Source organism: Bos javanicus, chromosome 16 (genome assembly GCF_032452875.1).
Source record: "Bos javanicus breed banteng chromosome 16, ARS-OSU_banteng_1.0, whole genome shotgun sequence".
NCBI classification, from domain to species: Eukaryota; Metazoa; Chordata; class Mammalia; order Artiodactyla; family Bovidae; genus Bos; species Bos javanicus.
In genome coordinates, this window is record NC_083883.1 from 65142042 (window position 1) to 65162763 (window position 20722).

The 20722-nt window shown below is 42.5% G+C and overlaps 1 protein-coding gene and 1 long non-coding RNA gene across 8 annotated transcripts in view; both read right to left on the reverse strand.

The window, feature by feature from the left end:
* NMNAT2 (nicotinamide nucleotide adenylyltransferase 2) overlaps window positions 1-20722 on the reverse strand; it is a 217688-nt gene that overhangs the window by 116499 nt on the left and 80467 nt on the right. The window lies entirely within an intron of this gene.
* On the reverse strand, window positions 33-6888 carry LOC133228085 (uncharacterized). Its single transcript, XR_009730053.1, has 2 exons — window positions 6819-6888; window positions 33-148 (listed from the first exon to the last, which is right to left on the reverse strand). It is a non-coding gene; the product is annotated as an uncharacterized LOC133228085 (long non-coding RNA).

A 20722-nucleotide genomic window follows, 5' to 3' on the forward strand; every position in this document is an offset into this window, starting at 1 on the left:
AGAAAGGAAGAAAATATGAATAGCAGGAAAAATGGAGGTGTCTTAATGTTTATTTGGACATAGAGGGCAGCGAAGGAAAAAGAATGGCACTGTTCGTTGCTTTTCTTCCTCGGTGGTTGGTCAGAACCACAGAACCGGGACACAGAGCCTGATGGAAACAGAGAGGAAGCTCAGGAAGACTAGGAACTGAGGAAGACAGCCATCGGGCCCAGGCAGCATCATTTTTCTAGATTAGGAAACGTTCAACCAAGTGTAGTAACCAGGCTCTAATGTGATAGAAAAGATGTGGACATCAAGAACAGTTTTTTTCTAAAATAAAGGACAATGGCAGGTGGCCAGCAGCCCCCGAAAGATGTCCAGGACAGTGTGCTATATAAATCCCAGGAAGCAGCTCCCTGGGGGACGCTGGTCACGATGTTTGTGTAGCAAGGGCTGGATGAGGCAGGACGCCAATAGCACTCAGCAGGCACAGACTGAAGACAAGCCACCCCTGACTCACGTCTCCAGCTGAAAGAACACCTTGGGCCAGCCGAGCCTTTCCCTCTCCACCGAGAATGTTTCATCCTCTTATTTCTTTTGATCACATCTATCAGATTCCTATTCTCTCTGCTGCATCACTACACCTGGGTCAAAGTACAACTGTCAAAACAATTAGTGTCCTCTTAGATCCTCAAGAAATACCTCCCAGTCTAACAACCACACACGTGGCGCACAGCACCATTATATGCCCTAACCCATCCTCTGGCCTCATTGATTTATTCTCCCATGTAAGTTTTCGTTCATTTATTCATTCAGTACTGAGCTTCTAAAGTTGGGGACCTTGGGCAAGTCACTTAACCTCTCTGTACCCCAGCTTTTCATCTGCAAATGGAATCATGGTAGCTATATTATAGCTGTTAGAATTAAGTGAGTTATTATATGAGCAGTGCTTAGAACAGTGCTTGGCACATACTAAACACCATATAAGCATTAGATTTTATCATTGTTATTATTCATTCATCTTACTACTATGCAACAGGCTAGCTAAGCACTGTGCTATGTTAGCGACTCCAAGATATGCCTTCAAAGAGCACGCTGTGGCCCAAAATAGTAGCCTTGTAAAGTATTATCATTATTAATATTGAAAGGAAAAGTACTCTACACATGACCAGGAGAGAGAACTGAATGGAGAGTAACAGAAGAGATGTCAGAGGGGAGAGAGGGGACAGACTGATGTGGGCGCAGGGATAGATGAGGGTGCCACTGATACATGCGGTGTGAGCTGATGGAGAGACACTCGAGTCAGATGCGTTCCCGGATTCTGAGCTGAGATGAGAGAACTGGAATAAAGACCTCACTTTGGGAGTCACTGAAAGGTAAACAACCGCAGGAGGGAATGAGAGACAGCAAGAGGAGAGAACCCAAGATGGAAGCCTGCGGGGGACATCTTCATGAAAAGATGAGTGGAGAAAGAGAAGCGTTCAGAGGACACGGAGATGAACCACAGTAAGTAGGAGGAAAACCAGAAGAGTGACAGCAGAGAGATCTCTGGAGAGGGGCGTTCCAACGAGAAGCGTGCGATCGGTAGAGTTGAGAAGACTGAAAAGTCCATGGGATTTAGCACCATGGAGCCCACTACGAGCCTTCCACCTTCGGGGAAGGTGGAGGGACCACATCCATTCCTGCGTGAGTCCAGATGTGGGTGAAGGTGAAGTGGCTACAACGAGGTATGACTCTCCTAGAACCTGGCAGCTCAGGCAGAGAGGAAAAGGAGTGAGCAGTTGGAGAGGGAGGCAGGCTAGAGGAATCTCACCTCCCACCTCTCCTCTCTTCCCTCCTTACAGCTCAGGGTCCAGCCAGTGAAGTGCAGAAAACACCATGCTCTGAACATGCTGTGTCATTTGTAACTCCATGCATTTTTCAAAGCATTGTGGTAAAATATATATAACATAAGATTTACCATTTTGACCATTTTTAAGTGTGTACAGTTCAGTGGCATTAAGACCATTCACATCATTACGCAACCATCACCACCGCTCATCTCCAGAACGTTTTCATCCTCCCCAGCTGAAACTCCATCCCCATTAAACAGGAACTCCCCATTCCCTTCTGCCCCAGCCCCTGATAACTACCAATCTACTATTTGTCTATAGTTTTGACTACTCTAGGCACCTCATATATGGGCTTCTCTGATGGCTCAGACAGTAAAGGATCTGCCTGCAATGTGGGAGACCTGGGTTCAATCCCTGGGTGGGGGAGATCCCCTGGCATCTCATATAGAGTGCAATCATACAACATCTGTCCTTCTGTGACTGGTTTATTTCACCATGTCTTCAGTGTTCATCCATGTCATAGCATATGTCTGAATGTCTTCTTAAGGCTGAATAATATTCCAGTGTATGTATGTATATACCACAATTTGTCCATTAATGGGCATGTTGATTGCTTCCACCTTTCTGGTCTTGAAAATGCTTCTCTAAACATGGGTGTATAGAGTACCATTCCTTACTCCTTTTCCTTTTATAGCTCTCACTATCCCTATGATCCACCACCTAGAAGGAACTTACAACCCCGGAAATTAAGCTCCTCACACGGTTATTTTTCTTATGTTCTTAAATTGTAGCTGTTTATACTCTTAGTAAAAAGGGTCTAGTATTTGTTCTTGTTAAAAAAAAAATGGGTGTACAAATATCTGTTTGAGTTCCTGCTTTAGCTCCTTTGGGTATATACCTACAAGTGGAATTGCTGGATCAAACTGTAATTCACTGTTTAATTTTTGAGGAATCATACCATTTTCTGTAGCGGCTGCACCATTTTACACTCCCAGCGACAGTGCAATTCCAAAAAGCGTTCCAATTTCTCTATATCCTCATCAACACTTGTTATTTTCTGTTGCTTTTTAAAAAAAATAATAGCCATCTTAACAGGCATGAAGACCTTTGTGCCTTTTTGTGTGTTAATTTTAGTCACAATATCCTGCCTCCTCCTGTCATCCACGCAAAGTCTAGTTATTCACCAGGAACTTCTCAGTGCCTTTGAGTAGATTCTGAGACCCACTCCCAACAGAGTTAACCACTCTTTTAAAATTTATTTATTTATTTATTTGTCTGTGCCAGGTCTTTTAGTTGTGGCATGCTCATTCTTAGCTGTGGCATGTGGGATCTAATTCCCTGACCAGGGATCAAACCTGGGCCCCTTGCATTGGGAGTGCAGAGTCTTAGCCACTGAACCACCAAAGAAGTCCCTTCACAGCAATTTAACTGGGTACATTCACGTCTGCTGAACATCCGAATTTTACAAGTGGCCTTGTATTGTGTGCTCTTTCCTTCTTATTTCACCTAATTTATTATTTACTTATTAAATACATTTACTAATGAACCTTTATCCTATTTTATAAAACTATTCACTCACAATGGATTGGAAATTAAACACAAAACATAAACCTGGCCTTTCACCACAGAGAGCTTGGGAAGCACTAGAATAAATGGTAAATCTTAGGGCCCTGAGCTGAAGGCCCTCCCCAGAGAGCTGTCTGTGCAGGGCTCAGAACTCGGGGAACAAGGTGGCCCTTGTCTCCTGACTGCTCCCTGCCCTGGACCGGGTTGTCTGCTCCTTCTTGCACTCCCAGAGGCCTCTGTACATCACACACACAAAAACGTAACTGTTCTGAAGTAAACTGGGATATCTGGGGAGAATCACAGGTGAGGAGTCTGAAGGGATGCCCGTCCCCAGATCCAGCAGGACCCAGGGGCATCCAGGATGTGTGTCTGCTTTCCCTCTTCTGTTCCATGCCACGCCACTCTACTGTTCTCTGCTCTGAGTGCTCTGCATTCTCCCTTCACTATGAACACTCCATAAATATTTGTGGGCAAGCCGAGTGAAAACATTAAAACACCATTCTCTTCTCAGACATACTGTGTTGATGCCATTTAATTGAATGTTTTCGTCCCTGGGTTCGCAATTCTTTTGTTCTAACTTAACCATCAAATTTAGCTTCGCGTCAGAGCCCGCAGCTCCTGGCGTGAGTCTGTGTAAAATGGGGCAATTTAGTAAGCGGTGTTCCATTTATAATCCTGGTGTTTGACCTGGGCAGTGAGGGCTCTTCCGTTAACACGTGAAGTCACCAGCCTCTGTCCTGATGCAGCTGAACCACAAACTGCTCCAGACACCGGGTGTGAGATCCCCTTCTCACCGCAATCTGGAGCCAAGTCACAGGCATGTGCTTGCAAGGTTCTGCCCTCGGCTCTGCAGACCTCCCCAGAAAAGGCCAGGGCTGGGGCATGTAAGAGCTCCCGTTTATGAAGCATTTACTATATGGGCTCTGTTCTAAGTGCTAAACAAGCACCAGCTCATTCAATTTCCCCCCAGATCCTTTGAGGAAGGTACCCTTTTGTTTTTTTAAACTGTGGTAAAATATAGGTAACATAAAACTTAATCATTGTAACCATTTTCAGTTCAGTGAGATTTAGTACACATTCACATTGTGCAGCTATCCTCACCACCCATCTCCAGCACTTTTTCATCTTCCCAAACTGAAACTCTATATCCAGTAAACAGCAACTCCCCACTCTCCTCCTTCCTCCACTCCCTGGCAAAAACCATTGTACCTTCTGTTTCTATGACTCTGACACCTCTAGAAATGAGGACAGTATTTTTATTATTACCCCCTTTACAGAAAAGGAAACTAAAGCACAGACAGTGTAAGTCACTTGCCCAAGGTAACAGCTGGCAAATGGAAGAGCAGGCAGCCTGGCTCTGGAGCCCATTAAGCTCCAGGTGAAAGTGAACAGAAGTCCCTCTGGGGAGACAGCCAGATACCTCATTTCTTAATGTCCCAATCGTCCCGACACGTTGCTGTACCCTGATCAGAAGAGCAGCAGGATACTCTTCGGGTTCAAGACTCAAGATGGGACAAAAAAAAACTGGGATGATTCTTACCATTCAATTTATCCTCTTCCAGTCCATTCCACCACACACATGTGCATGCACGCACACACACACACACACACACACACACACACACACACACAGAGGCTGTAGTGGCAAGAATCTGACTTTTGGATTCAAACAGATCTGGCTTCCAGAAACAGTTCTGTGATGTACTAAATATCTGCTCTTGGACAACCTGTCTGACCTTTTCTGAATTTCCATTTCTTCTTCATTAATGTGGGAATGACATTATCTACCTTATAGGTAGACTGAGAATAAGGGTTAAAAGGAATGAATTTAGAAAACCATCAGGCACAGAATCTGACACAGACAGGAAGCTCAGTCATTCTAACTTCTGTCCCCCTTTCTTCGCCACTTCACCCTTCCTTGAAAAGAAAACTGGAAAACCCTCCATGAATGCGCTGGAGTCTGGCCAGTCGAGTTACCAAGGGCACGGGGAAGAGACGAGTGAGCAAGAGGAAGAGGTGTGGTTGAGGGGAAGGAAAGGTTGGTACTTGTTCATCCTGGAGGAGGAACGAAATGAAATCCCCAGAAAAAAATGTGCTGCCTCTTTCATCTCCAATATTGGCAGGAAAGTTAGAACAATGGGACTGGTGGGCTCACAATATAACTGATGCTGTAAAGACCAAATCCTTGCCTGAATTCCCATCTCCCTGGCCAGCAGGCAGGCTGGACAGCTCCTGCAGAGCCCACTGTACTCCCCACTGGCTCCCCAGAGCCTCCCAGCATGCCAGACACACAGGAGTGTGCAGGAAACACCTACTGAATCGGTGAGTGAGACAATACATGTCACTTGAGCACAGACCCTAGAGCACGTTTTTACTTAAGAAGGGCAAACTGCCTGGACAAAAATTTCAGGGTGGATTCCCCCATGCCCTCCACAAGAAAAAAAGTAAAGTTTGGAGAAAGGGTTGATTAATGGCTTTCAGCCACCGAGGCAGGAGACAAACTTCCTGAAACAGCAAAGCTAACTAGTCTAAGAGGTCTGAAACTCTGGGGTGATCTAAGTTCTGCTGAGATTGCTTGTAGCTGGAGGGCAAGGAAAGGGGGAGCTGCTGTGCCCCCCAAATTCCCTCTCTTCTTTGCAACGATCCATGCTATTAAAGAAACAAAAAGTGAGCCATGGGGACCTTCCTGGTGGTCCAGTGCTGGAGAGCCCGCCTTGCAATGCAGGGGACGCAGGGTCAATCCCTGATCGGGGACCTGGGATCCCACAACCATGGAACAACTAGGCCCGTGCACCACTTCTACTGAGCCCGTGTGCCACAGCTAGAGAGCCCACGCACCGCAACGAAGATCCACGTGCTGCAATTAGGACCCCACACAGCCAAATAAGTAAATATGTTGTTTTTAAAAAAGAACCAAAAAAAAAAAAAAAAGAAGAAAGAAAAAAAAAAAAGAGCTACACATGCTATGCCCGCTTCTTTGGAGAAACAAGGGGCGGCTTCAGGAGAACATATGAAACAGCTAAGGGGTTCCATAAACAAAGGCATGTTTCTCAAGGAACTGGGGTGCTAGGCATTGGTTAGTGGAAAAAAAAATAGGAGAGAGATAGTTAGCAAACCAGAAACACAGAGACACAGAAAAGAAAGAGGGCAGCAATGGAAACAATGATGATAGAGAAATAAACTCCACACTAGGGAAAGCCACAGAAGAAAGTCAAGGAGAAGGGAACAGCGAGGACCGGGGGTGGAGGAGACTAAGCGAGGGGGTGAAGACGAGGCTCCAAGACGGAGCTGGGAAAAGGAGACAGGGAACAAAGCTCGGCCTTCAGCTTTAGAAAATGAAACACTGTGTGGCGCCACCTGTGTGAAACAGCAGATGGAAAGCCAGGTTCTTCCTGTGCCTCAAAACAGACTTTTTAGTAAGACTAAAATTCAGTAACTCACTGCAGAATTGCTTGGTCCCTTGTCCTCTTCTCTTATGTTTTGCTTCTGCCAACAAAACAGTAAAAATGCCCCCATCCTTTAACAGCTGGATAATTTCCAAGGAGATTTTGGAAATGAAAATCCCGAAGTGTGATCCTGGAAAGTGACCAAGCAGAAGAGCTGGGTCTAAAGGGATGTTGTTATAAGGATAAGACACTCTGTGACAGCAGTCCTCAGCCTTTTAGGCATCAGGGGCCAGTTTCATGGGAGACAGTTTGTTCATGGACCTGGAGTCGGGGCGGGAGGGGGGATGGTTTCGGGATGATTCAAGGGCACAAGCTTTACTGTGCACTTTGTTTCTAAGTTAATGCTGCTGCTGATCTGACATTTTATTTCTAATCTAATGCCGCCACTGATCTGAACAGGAGGTACCACTACGCGGCCTGGAGGTTGGGGACCCCTGCTCTATGACTTCAAAAAAAATTTGGCCCTGATGCCATCTGAGCAGCTCAGCCTAGGAAATGGGGCAGAAGTGAGTATCAAAGTTTAATCCCTGAGGTTCCAGAGGTGGGAGAGACCCTCTGTGGATTCATTCTCCTTGTGAACCAGGGAGTACAAATGTCTTTCATTTTCTGGGTTCCATGAGGAACCCCAGGGAGCCAGTCCAGGCCCAGATGTCCCATCTCTGGAGCTGACAGGCTCTAAACAGAGCTACTGGGCCAAAGTGCCTTGGGATGCTTCCTGAGGCTCTGGGCTCTAGGTCGGATGAGGGGAGCCTGGGTCATCCCCTCCAGCCAAGATGGCTTCCCTGCTCACCTCACTATGCTCTTCAAATGGTCACTTCCAGTAACGCTTGAAAGGAAAAGTTCAAACACTGCCAAATGAAATGTCTGCCTCTCTTTAAAAATCAGTACTGTCTCTGGGGCAGGCACCTGCAGTTCCATCTGTGGGGCCGGATTGCAAATGACCTCTCTAGGTGGGCTTAACCCACCACCAGATTCTTCTCCCCTCTCCTCCCTCCAGGAGCGCAGTGGTCAGAGAATGAGCACAGCAGTAACAGGGTCTGACTGTCGTGGGGCAGCCGTCTCTCAGGTCTAACTGGGCCCTCTTGAGCCTCTGGGCCTCTTCTGCAACCCCTGGGGGAAAAGCTTTAGAACAGCCATGAAATTCCAGAGTCACCATGGAGAGAACAAGTATCCACAAACGCCTGTGCTTATTCTAAGACTTCCGACTTCTCCTTTGAGATAACTGGACTTTACTCTTTATCAATAATAACTTAAGTGCTCACCATGTGCCCCTTTGCTAAGTACATTATACGTATTATTTCATATAATCCTGATGCAATACTCCAGGTGTTGGATGTTACTATCCCCAAATTATAGAGAAGGAAACTGTAGTTCAAAGAATCTAACACATTATTGACTGGAGACATATTAACACTACAAGTGTTAGTTTCTGCAAAAATCCCCTGGTCAATAATATATTAACTAACTCCTCTCAAGGACATTCACATAGGGATGAGGGTCTGAACCAGTTCTCTCTAACCTTAAGGCCACACTCGGAATTTTATACTATGACACCATTTAAGAATTTTAGGGACTTAACTAGTGGTTAAAACTTTGCCCTCTAATGCAGAGTGCAGGTTCAATCCCTGTCCGGGGAACTAAGATCCCACACGCCTTAGTATCAAAAAACCAAAAAATATAAAACAGAAGCAATATTGTAACAAATTCAACAAAGACTTTAAAAACAGTCCACATTAAAAAAATATTTAAAAAAAGAATTTTAATAAGGTGATTTAACAAAATTTTAAAAATACAATGATGGGTTCATCAAAAGGAAAAATAGACTCACTATTCTGTTTTTGTCCCCACATCCCGGCTCCAGACATCCTCACCCGGACACTTGCACGCTTGGCTCTCTGCCCTTGCGAGGCTGTATCCTCAAAACTCCTACCTCATGGAGGAGAGCCTCACTCCCCACACTTGTAGGGGATCATCTGCTTAAACTAGGCCACAGCCAGAATCATTCATTTCAGAAGGGGCTGTGATTCATGTTTGAGCTTTGGAAAATGGTGTTGGTTTAATTTAAAGGGGAGAAGAAAGCAAAATAAAATGTTCAGATGCTGACAGATTTCTTTGGGGCTTAATTTGCATTCATTTTGTTTCCAGAGCATTTGATTTATTTTTTTATTTTCAAACTGTGTTGTACCACATGCAAGGAAAATAGATTTACTTAATCTGGATGCTGTGATTTCATTGTTTATTGATGTCAATATGGAACAGACAAGGAGTACGAAGAGAGGAATATCAGATGGTTTTCCATCTTTCCTCTGCGAAGCAAGGACCAGAATCACCAAGCCCAGGACTTCTAGAGGCTTCGACAAACTTCAGGGCTGACAGCCACACTATGTGTCACCTCCCCAGATCCTTCCTGGGAGCCATGTCAACTTTCACACAAATGCAATTAGGAGACCTTATTCCTCTCCTTAGGAATAGGATATGTGTTGATGTTCCCAGTGTGTGTTTAAACACACTCTGCATGTAACCTGAGTGTTGACATTCACTGACCCACAAATATTTCAAAAGAGGGGAAGCATTGGAGCCTGGCTTCTTACAGAGGCAGAGAAGCAGGCTTTCCAGGATGATGGGAAGTGGGGGGCAGGGCACGCAGTCCATCATTTAGGACAATCACCATGGTTTCTTAGATCATGTCCCTGCCTGTGGTTGACCTTGTTCTCCACAGAGCTATCATCATAATACAATTATACCAGCTTCTTTTTAAAACTTCACCATTTCTTACCAAAATAAATAAACAAAACAATACCCCATGTCTGATGCTGCCATTTACCTATGCGATCATTTGACAATTATTTATTAAGTACCTGCTCTGTGCCAGCACAACCTAATTCTTTTTTCTAATCTTTAACAAAAAATTTTTTTAAATTTATTTATCTATTTTTGGCTGTGCTGGGTCTTCACGGATTTGCACGGGCTTTCTCTAGTTTTGGCGAGTGGGGGGCTACTCTTCGCTGTGGTGCGCATCCTTCTCACGGAGGTTGCTTCCCTTATTGCTGAGCACAGGCTCTAGATGCCAGCTTCAGGAGTTCGGGCTCAGGGGCTCTAGAGCACGGGCTCAGCAGTCCTGGAGCATGGGCTTAGTTACTCGCCAGCATGCGGAATCTTTCTGGACCATGGATCGAACCCCCTGTCCCCTGCAATGGCAGGTGGCTTTTTATCCACTGCGCCACCAGGGAAGTCCAGAACAACCTAATTCTGACAGGCTCTCCAGGCATGTCTTCTCCGCCCCTTTCCCTCCACACACCAGCACATTCCCCCTCTAGGCCCTCGTCCAGGCTGTTCCCTCCCCCACACCTATACATCCGAGTTCTACCCAGCCTCAAGGACAACTCTTTCATCCCACTTTCTCTAAGAAACCTTCCCATTTCCCCCCTGGGCAGCATTCATCACTTCTCTGACCACCTGCCACTCCTCCATCCCAGGAAGAAGCAGCTGTTCCCCACTCCGAGCTCCTGGACCGTCATGCTCTTTCCACAGCCTTCTGTTCTTTCTTCGTGACTTGGCAGTATTTCTTTACTACTGTCCATCGAGAGCAAAGCGCATGCTTATTCTCCTCCATCCACCTTAAGAACAGAATCAAGCAGCCATTCAGAGTATTCTGAATAAACGGCCACAGGAACACTTTCTGCTCAATTCCCACACCCCCCATACTCATAATTAGGTCATTGATCACACTCTGCTTAATATTATAAATACTTGTGTACATAATAATTATAAACCACTGAAGGCCTTATTTATCTCTTGATTTATTTATCTTTTTATCTCCCACAGCATCTAAAAACAAACTCCTTTCTCAAAGTGGGTACTCACTAAATGCTACTGAAATGAAAGAAAATAAAAGTAAATTCCTATCCTTCCAGGTGGGGTTAGGGAGATACTGGAAGATGACCTAAATAGTTGGGGGTGGGGGGGGTACATGCCAGATTGTCAGTTCAATTCAGCTAACATTTATTAGCTACATATATATGTACAATAATATAGTGTGGTATTAATAATTAATTTAATAATTAATATTAATCATTATTATTAGCTGAACACCTATTAAGTGGGCTACATTTGAGGGTCAAGTTAGAAAAACAAACGTGAATGTGACCTGACTCTGTTTTCCAGGAGATCACAACAGAAATACAGAAGGCAGAACTACATGACAAGGCAGCCAAATTCTACAGCAAACCCCTGAGTGCTAGACTGAGGGCTTGTGCTGATCCATAACTAAGCATCCAGGGTCTATGATGATAAAGATAAAAAATTAAGCTGACTTTATTGAGTTTTTTAATATGGCTAAATTTATTCCAAATAAAAGGACTATTCATTACTCTAAGAGTACATTCTGTGGGAAGGGAGTGGACATTAAACATCCTTTCATATTGAAATAATGGGATAGCAAATGGGTGCTATTTGGTCTGAAAAAGAAAAGGCTGAGAACCTGATGTTGATTCTCCTAACTATTTTTGTTTAATTTTGCTGCTTCATGAAATCCACACCTGGGATCCAACATATGAACTTCATAAAGTTGAAGGTGCATTTGACTGTGTGGTGCGTAGACTGAAGACAAACCTCGGAAGACATTTTCCAAGAAATATCACGGCCCTGTCTGCAGGGGCTCCATCAGTCCCCTGCATGCTGGGGTACAGTGGTCCTAACTTCAGGCTGAGAACTGTTTGGAAACCTTAACTTTCATAAGAAGAGTCTGATTGTGTTCAGTGGACTGTCAAAAATAAGGCTCTCTTTGCAAATTTTTCCTCCAGGAACCCCATCAAAGGTTTTCAGCAAAGATCAGGGAGAAAGTTCCCCTCTTGGTGCTAGTTGGGAGAGAACAGTAACCAGTGTTAAAATTCCATCTCCTTTCTGCTCTCTAAGGAAGAAAATATTCACGAAGAAAGACAATAGAACAATAGTCTGATAGCAGTGGTGGAAATTTACCGAAGCTCAAGTAACAGATTAGGGGGGAAAAAAAGAAGAAAAGCTCTACCTGGAATGAAGGGGCAGAAATGCATGCTGTTTACAACCCTGCATTTGGAGGGAGGCTAAGAACACTTGAGAAAGCCACATCCTGAGTTCCAGATTGATAGTGCCTGCCTACAGCTGAGACAGAACATCAGAGAACGGCCTCTCCCACACCTATCTTCTCCACACTGCTGCTGCTGCTAAGTCGCTTCAGTCGTGTCCGACTCTGTGCGACCCCATAGACGGCAGCCCACCAGGCCCCACCGTTCCTGGGATTCTCCAGGCAAGAACACTGGAGTGGGTTGCCATTTCCTCCTCCAATGCATGAAAGTGAAAAGTGAAAGTGAAGTCGCCCAGTCGTGTCCGACTCTTAAGCGACCCCATGGACTGCAGCCTACCAGGCTCCTCCATCCATGGGATTTTCCAGGCAAGAGTACTGGAGTGGGGTGCCATTGCCTTCTCCTCCACACTAGCAAGTATCAAGTAAAAACAACACGAGCAAACAGCTGGGAGCGCTGCAAAAGGCAGATGCTCTCTGAGCAGCAGTGCACATGGAGACTCAAATCCAAGCAGAAAGATTAAAAGTCCAGCAGGGCCAGACTTTGACAAAACCCTGTAAATTAGTCTATACCATAAACAGAAGTCATCGTTAGAGAATTTGAAGATTTGGGTGTGCTAAGGGTAACCACAGCAACAGCAAACTTCAAACACAGCCCAACTTCAACTAGATTAACATGAACTTCCAACGCTAACGGTCTAAAAGGGAAGGAGTGGTCATCTCCAAGTGTTAAAAAACATTTACACTCATCTCATTATCTACTGTACTATATACATCTGGCCTTCCACGAAAAATTATAAGACATACAAAAAGACAAAGAAAAACAGAGCTTGAGGAGAAAAGCAATCATTAGAACCAAATTCATAAATGATACAGATGTTGGAGCTATCAGATTAGTAATTTAAAATAACTATGATTACTGTGCTAAAGGTTCTAATGGAAAAAAGCAAACAACATGGAAAATCAGATAAATAATTTCACTAGAAGGTTGAAAAATATGAGAAAGAACTAATGAAAATACAAAAAATCAAAAATGTAGGAGCAGAGATAATGAATGTTATCAATGAGCTAATCAGTAGACTTGACATAGCTGAAGGAAGAATCAGCAAATCAGTAAATCTGAAAATAGGTCAAAAGAAATTATCAAACTGAAACACAAAGAAAATGCATAAACAGCAGAAATAAACCCAGCAGAAATAGCTTTCAAAAGTGAGGGAGAAAAAGAGAGTTTCTTAGACAAACAAAAAAACTTAGGAAATTCACTATCAGCAGACCTACTCTAAAAGAAATGTTAAATCTTCAAGCAGAAGACATATAACATAGTTCTTAAATTTAAATCTAAATAAAGAAATGAAGAAGCAAAATAAAATTTTCCTTATTTTTAATTGTCCTAAAAGATACCTCACTGTTTAAGGCAAAAAGAGTAGCAAGGTATTATATGTTTGCAGCATAGGTTAAAGTGAAATAATATAACTACAATGGCACAAAGAATGGGAAGAAGGAGTTGGGAATATAGTGTTATGAGGGTCTTTACATTTCACTTGAAATGGTATAATGTTATTTTAAGATAGACTCAGATTATTTTTAAATGTGTATTATAACCCTAGGACAATTACTAATATAAATAATATATCAATAAAGGAGATAAGAGTAGAATTATAAAAAAAAATTCTAATTAAACACAGAGAAGGTAGAAAAGAAAATGTAAGCAAAGAATAATTGGAACAGACAAAAATCAAGAAGCAAGATGGTAAGTTTTAGTCCAACCATATAAATAACCACATTAAACACGAATGGTCTAAATACACCAGTTAAAAAGGCAGATATTATCAGACAGGATTTTTTTAAAAAGACCAAATTCTATACTATCTTCCAGAATCCTACTTTTAATATAAAAGCACAGGTTAAAAGTAAAAGGATAGAAAAAGACACACATGCAAACATAACCAAAAGGGAGCTGGAGTCACTGTATCAATTTCACATAAAGTAGACTTCAGATCAAGGAGTAATGTGGGATAAAGAGAGACCTGACATAGTGATAAAGGGGTCAGTTCAGCAACATAACAATTATAAATGTGTATGCACCTAGCAACAGATCTTCAAAAACAAAGATCTGTTCTTGATTGGTAACAGAAGTTACTTGCGCTCTAGGATCTGGCCACAGATCCTACAGCCTTGAACTCTCAAATATTAGTAAAAGATATATTCATATCGATTCAAAGAATTTCTTGAAGGATAAGCAGCCTACTCATTTCTATAGCTATTTTAAATTTTATTTCCTAATCTAGTCAAACCATTAGAAAGTTGTGCTCTTGAGCTGCACTATTTTAGTTCCTTATGGAACTGTTTTCTTAATCGTACTTTGATGTTCTGCCAGCAACTTGAACTTAAAGATGTTATAAGAAATGGCCCTATAAAAATCCTTATTGGATTTAACATAGGGTTATTGTTGAGAAACCTATCCTTTAGAGCACATAGTATTCTCTTCATAGGGTTTCCTGAAAGAGATTTTTTTTTAGGTTTAAGAACTAGGAAAATCTCTATTTCTCTGGTCAAAATTCTCTACTTCTTTTGGCTTCTAGGAAATTTGCTCAGAGGCAAATTTTAGCCCATGGAAATTGATAGCATGCTTGTTTATACTAACTTTACCCCTGAATTTATTTTATTTTCCCATCATCCCAATTTTCCCATCTGTTTATTTTTCTTCTGCCTTTACTGTACTTATCTTTTAAAATCAAATTTATTGAGGTATAATCTGCATGCAACAAAATAAACCCATCTTAAGTGTACTGTTCAATGAGTTTTGGCAAGTATTACCATTTTGTTATTGTTAGTCATTTGAAAGCAATTCTGAAATAAGCAAAAGTAAAACTGAATGTCACAAGGCCGTCTGTGCTAAGCATTATCATAGAGATATAAACAAATTACTATGGGAGTATGAGAGAGGATAAAAAAATTCTGACTGGAGGGACAGTGGGGTAAAGGATGAGGGATCTTAGAGAAAAGTCTCATTTTAAAAAGTAGTATCTCACCTTAAAATTTAAAGATGGAATTGAAAAGATCGAAGTACCAGGAAAGGCAATTTGGATAAGAAAATGTCTGAGTAAAAGAATCATGTGAAAGACACAGGCACTGGTTCAGTTTGGCTGGAGTGGAAAGTGAGCAAGAAAGGAGTAAGGGGAAGGAGCCTCTAGCCACGTGGTGTCTTTCAGAGGAGGTTCTGAAAGCCACATGGTGTCTTCTTACATAATTGTGCAGGCGATAGGAAGCCACTGGAGGTATTCAACAGAGAAGAAGCACAATGAGATTTATTTCATTTATTTTTAAAATACGTTTATTTTGTGGCTGCACTGGGTCTGAGCTGCAGCACGTGGGATCTAGCTTCCCGACCAGGGAACAAACCCGGGTCCCCTGCATTGGGAGGGTGGAGTCTTCATCACTAGGCCACCAAGGAAGTCCCTGAGAAGTGATTTAGAAAGATCACTTTAGAAGCAGTGTGAGAACTAGATGGGAAGGTTTGATGGGAGGTAGATAGGGCAGCAGGGAGGCAGCTTCTTCAATGGTCCAGGAGAGAGAGAAAGAGGACCTGGAGCAATCATTATGAGAGCAAGAGATGGAATGGGGTGCCCTATAATGGGAAATCTCTAGGCAGGGTCAAAGAATTAGTTGTGAGAATGAGTGAGAGAGACATTGACTATACAGATGAATGAGGGACAGGCATTCGCATGACTCCTGCTCCAGAAAGAAGATTGCCAGGCCCTGGTGTCTTCCTTCTCCCAACCTCAGCCAGCAGAGAAAGCACAAGTTCCCAGCCCCAAACTAACCCCTACTTTTCTGGTAGGAGTAAAAGGGATAACCCAGTCGGGGCTGGTCATGGTAGTCAGTTCCTTTACAGTTAACCAGAGCCAATAGCATATATAATAATAATAGCTAGTTGTTGTTCTTCAGTTGCTAAGTCATGTCAGACTCTCTGTGACCCCATGAACTGCAGCACACCAGGCCTCCCTGTCCATCACCAACTCCCGGAGTTTGCTCAAACTCATGTCCATTGAGTCAGTGATGCCATCCAACCATCTCATCCTCTGTCACCCCCTTCTCCTCCTGTCCTCAATCTTTCCCAGCATCAGGGTCTTTTCCAAGGAGTCAGTTCTTCGCATCAGGTGGCCAAAGTATTGGACCTTCAGCGTCAGCACCAGTCCCTCCAATGAATATTGAGGGTTGATTTCCTTTAGGACTGACTGGTTTGATTTCCTTGTGGTCCAAGGGACTCTCAAGAGTCTTCTCCAGCACCATAGTTTGAAAGCATCAATTCTTCAGCACTCAGCAGTACTTTACTTCAATTTTTAAAAGTAAAACGATAATAACTAACACTTAAAATAACAGTCTATATGTGGTACTTCACATATTTTAACTCATTACTTCACACAGAATTCCTACAAATAGGAACTATTATATACCCATTTAACAGATGGAAGAATTGAGGCACAGGGAAATAAAGAGTCTTGCTTGAAATGCATAGCTGGTAAATGGCAGAGCCAAGAATCAAACCAGGCATGTGATTTCAAAGTTCAGGCTCCGTGTCATTATGTTCTAATCATGATTGCTCTGGACCCTGTAATAATTTCCCAACTTACATGTTCACCCAGAGAGTGAAAGCCTCTCACTGCCTTACAGTAGGAGGTGCTGATATTTCTGGCAGAAAGATTAATAAGAACATGAGGAAAAGCATTGAAGGTCGGTATCTATGGTATGTTTGGTGCCCCATCAGTCATCAGGTATGAGCACACAGAGTATTAGGCAAGATGCTATATATGAACTGCAACCAAGACTATTGCAAAATATGGAATAGACATAACAAAAATACTGTTAAAATCAATGGCCATAGGTATACATGAGTATATGTATTCTTGTGTGTCTGGAAAATGTGTTATTGATGGTTGATATTGGCTGAAGCAATGGCCTATCACTCACAGACATCAGAAATTCCTGGAAAGCCATCCACCAGCTAGTTAATGATCTAAAAATACACTTTTGAAAGACAGCCTTGGAACGTTGAAGGTCTAGTTGAGCTAAAACAAACTCAAAGCACATTACCAGTCTACAGAAATACTGGACTTGCACATATTCTGTGAGAACATAATGGTGACCCGAGCCATCACAAAACCAAAGTCACACAATTTTAAAAAGTAGACTATGCCTGGATTTTTTTTTTTTTTAAGAAAAGCCTCCACATTTAAGCTGTAGGCAATGCCTGTCCTCCTTTCATCACCTCATGTATGAGATTTGGCCACCCATACATTTAAGCAACAGATGGGAACTATCTGAATGTGTGCACATAGTTGGAATCAACAGATATTAAAGTCTGCATATGGCATCGGTTGAAATTTATATCAACTCTCTAAGATACTGGAATGATTCCTTATCACAGAAGATTGTGTGGTTACTTGTTCATTGTGCCAGGAACTGAGGGAGTGAACAAAACATCATCTAAGAGTCTGCTCTCAGCACACCTAGTGTCTAGTTAGAGAGCCAGGTAAGTAAACAGGTGCATACGAGGCCAGCTGAAGAGGGCCCCAAGGTCGCTGAGAGCACAGAAGGAGGGACACTGAGCTGTTGTGTCAGGGCAGCTCTGGGGAGGAAGGGACTTTAGGAGAACCCATGAAGCCCATTGGGAGAATTGTATTAGGGAATTAAACTTTTTGTGTTCTTTCCTGTTTGTCTAATTCTGCTATAACATTTTGTTACCTAAAGGACTATCCTTTAAGCAAAAATTATACTCTCAGGGGGAAAAAAAAAAGAACAAAAAGCTAGGCTGGGAGGAAAGGGATAACAAGACTAGACATTGCCAATGGAAGAGAAGAGATCACGTATGTGCAAACATAAGTTGTCCAGAAAAATTCCCTCAGGAAAGAAAGGGCCATCCCATGTATAAACTTTCACAAAATCTCTAATATTTAGAGGGGCCGTTTCAAGTATTTTGAACATTAAAATTGTACTACTGAGGGAGGTTGCACAAAATCTCTAATATTTTGAGGGGCCGTTTCAAGTATTTTGAACATTAAAATTGTACTACTGAGGGAGGTTGTGCTGTGTGCTTGGTTGCTCAGTTGTATCCTGCTCTTTGCGACACCATGGACTGTAGCCCTCCAGGCTCCTCTGTCCATGGGGATTCTCCAGACAAGAATACTGGAGTGAGTTGCCAGGCCCTCCTCCAGGGGATCTTCCCAACCCAGGGGTTAAACCAGGTTCTCCTGTATCGCAAGCAGATTCTTTACCAGCTGAGCTACCAGGGAAGCCCTTGAGGGAGATTCAGTTCAGTTCACTCACTCAGTCATGTCCGACTCTTTGCAACTCCGTGGACTGCAGCACGCCAGGCCTCCCTGTCCATCACCACTTCCCAGAGTTTACTCAAACTCATGTCCATTGACTTGGTGATGCCATCCAGCCATCTCATCCTCTGACATCCCCTTCTCCTCCTGCCCTCAATCTTTCCCAGCATCAGGGTCTTTTCAAATGAGTCAGTTCTTCACATCAGGTGGCCAAAGTATTGGAGTTTCAGCTTCAGCATCAGTCCTTCCAATGAACACCCAGGACTGATCTCCTTTAGGATGGACTGGTTGGATCTCCTTTCAGTCCAAGGGACTCTCAAGAGTCTTCTCCAACACCACAGTTCAAAAGCATCAATTCTTCGGCACTCAGCTTTCTTTATAGTCCAACTCTCACATCCATATATGACTACTGGAAAAACCATAGCTTTGACTAAGCGGACCTTTGTTGGCAAAGTAATGTCTCTGTTTTTTAATATGCTGTCTAGGTTGGTCATAACTTTCCTTCTAAGGAGCAAGTGTCTTTTAATTTCATGTCTGCGGTCACCATCTGCAGTGATTTTGGAGCCCCAAAAAATAAAGTCTGTCACTGTTTCCATTGTTTCCCCATCTATTTGACATGAAGTGATGGGACCAGATGCCATGCTCTTCGTTTTCTGAATGTTGAGTTTTAAGGCAACTTTTTCACTCTCCTCTTTCATTTTCATCATGAGGCTCTTTAATTCTTCTTCGCTTTCTGCCATAAGGGTGGTGTCATCTGCATATCTGAGGTTGTTTATATTTCTCCCAACAATCTTGATTCCAGCTTGTGCTTCATCCAGCCCAGTGTTTCTCATGAAAACAACCACAAACTATGACTTCCCTGGTGGCTCAGATGGTAAAGCATCTGCCTACAATGCGGGAGACCCAGGTTCAATCCTTGGGTTGGGAAGATCTCCTGGAGAAGGAAATGGCAACCCATTCCAGTATTCTTGCTTGGAAAATCCTATAGATGGAGGAGCCTGGTAGGCTACAGTCCATGGGACTGCAAAGAGTCGGACACGACTGAGTGACTTCACTCACTTCCACTTTCATGCTAAATCTTGGTGCTTATACAAAACATCTGATGAAACTGGGTTGGATGTTGTACATGAAGTTTTTTAAGATCAGTTTTTGAAAGTGACAAAAGGAATTCCCTGGTGGTCTAGTGGTTAAGGCTCTGTGCTCCCAATGCAAGGGGTCAGGGTTCGATCCCTGGTCAGGGAACTATATCCCACATGCTACAACTAAGAGTTCATATGCCATAAGTAAAAGATCCTGCATAATGCTACCTAGACCCAGTAGAACCAAATAAATAAATGTTTTTTAAAATTAAAGCAATATAGTTGTTTTGAATATTATTTCTTCATAGGTGAAGTCATACTATATTTACATAATTACATATCCTGCCTTTTTCACTTGATATTACAGTGTCAATATTTTGCACAAAATTCAAAACTCTTTAAAAATTAAAAAATATCCAGGTAGTATGTAGTCATTTGTGGAGATCGTGAATAGCTAGCAATAGAAAAAATGAAAAATCTAAACCATTCTTATGCAAATAGGCACATAGCTTAGGGTAAAATTTTATTATACACACATGCAAAAAGGGCTTTATATCAAACAACTTAGACAAATGTGAAAATATTATGCTCTGAAAAACTATTAGATGATTCAAAAATTCACTTCAGCAATGACAAAGACATTGATGCTGATATCTGCAATGAGTTAAATAAAACTGATGAAATGAACATGAAGAAAGGTAATATTTATAAACTTATATACTATGCCACAGAATATATACTTTGAATCTTCAAGAGTAAATATAACATAAATTAAACATTACTTTAAATGTCATCTATAGCCCTAAATGGCAACCCACTCCAGTATTCTTGCCTGGAGAATCCCATGGACGGAGGAGCTTGGTGGGCTACAGTCCACGGGTCGCAAAGAGTCGGACACGACTGAGCGACTTCACTTTCACTTTATAGCCCTAAAAGTAAATATATCACTCTCTCTGATGGGAAAACCCTATTTTTTGGTATCTTCTTATTGAGAAAATATGGAATTCCCTTGATTTGGGATAAATGAGTCATTTAGGCTTTCTTGACCAATCCCTGTGGAATATCTAATAAATACAAGTAGTAAAAAAAATTAGTTAACTCAAAAGCTTGCAGTAGCTTTGGCTCATTTAACATTGGGGTAAACAACTCTTACACCTATATGCCTACATGATAGCAGAGGACAAAGCTGGATGCCTGAAAATCCGCAATAGTTCCCCCATTTGCCTATAGGGTAAATCGAACACCAACAACTTAACATTCACGTGCCTCCACAATTTGTCAACTGATCTTACATGTTTCCACATCTGTCTTTCAGTCTTTGTCTCATCCATTCAATGTCCAGACAAATGAAACCACCCAGCATTTCGGTGCCAGTTCCAAAGGTTCAGCTTCTGTTCTTCTGCTCACGTTGTCCTCTCCGAATATAATAATG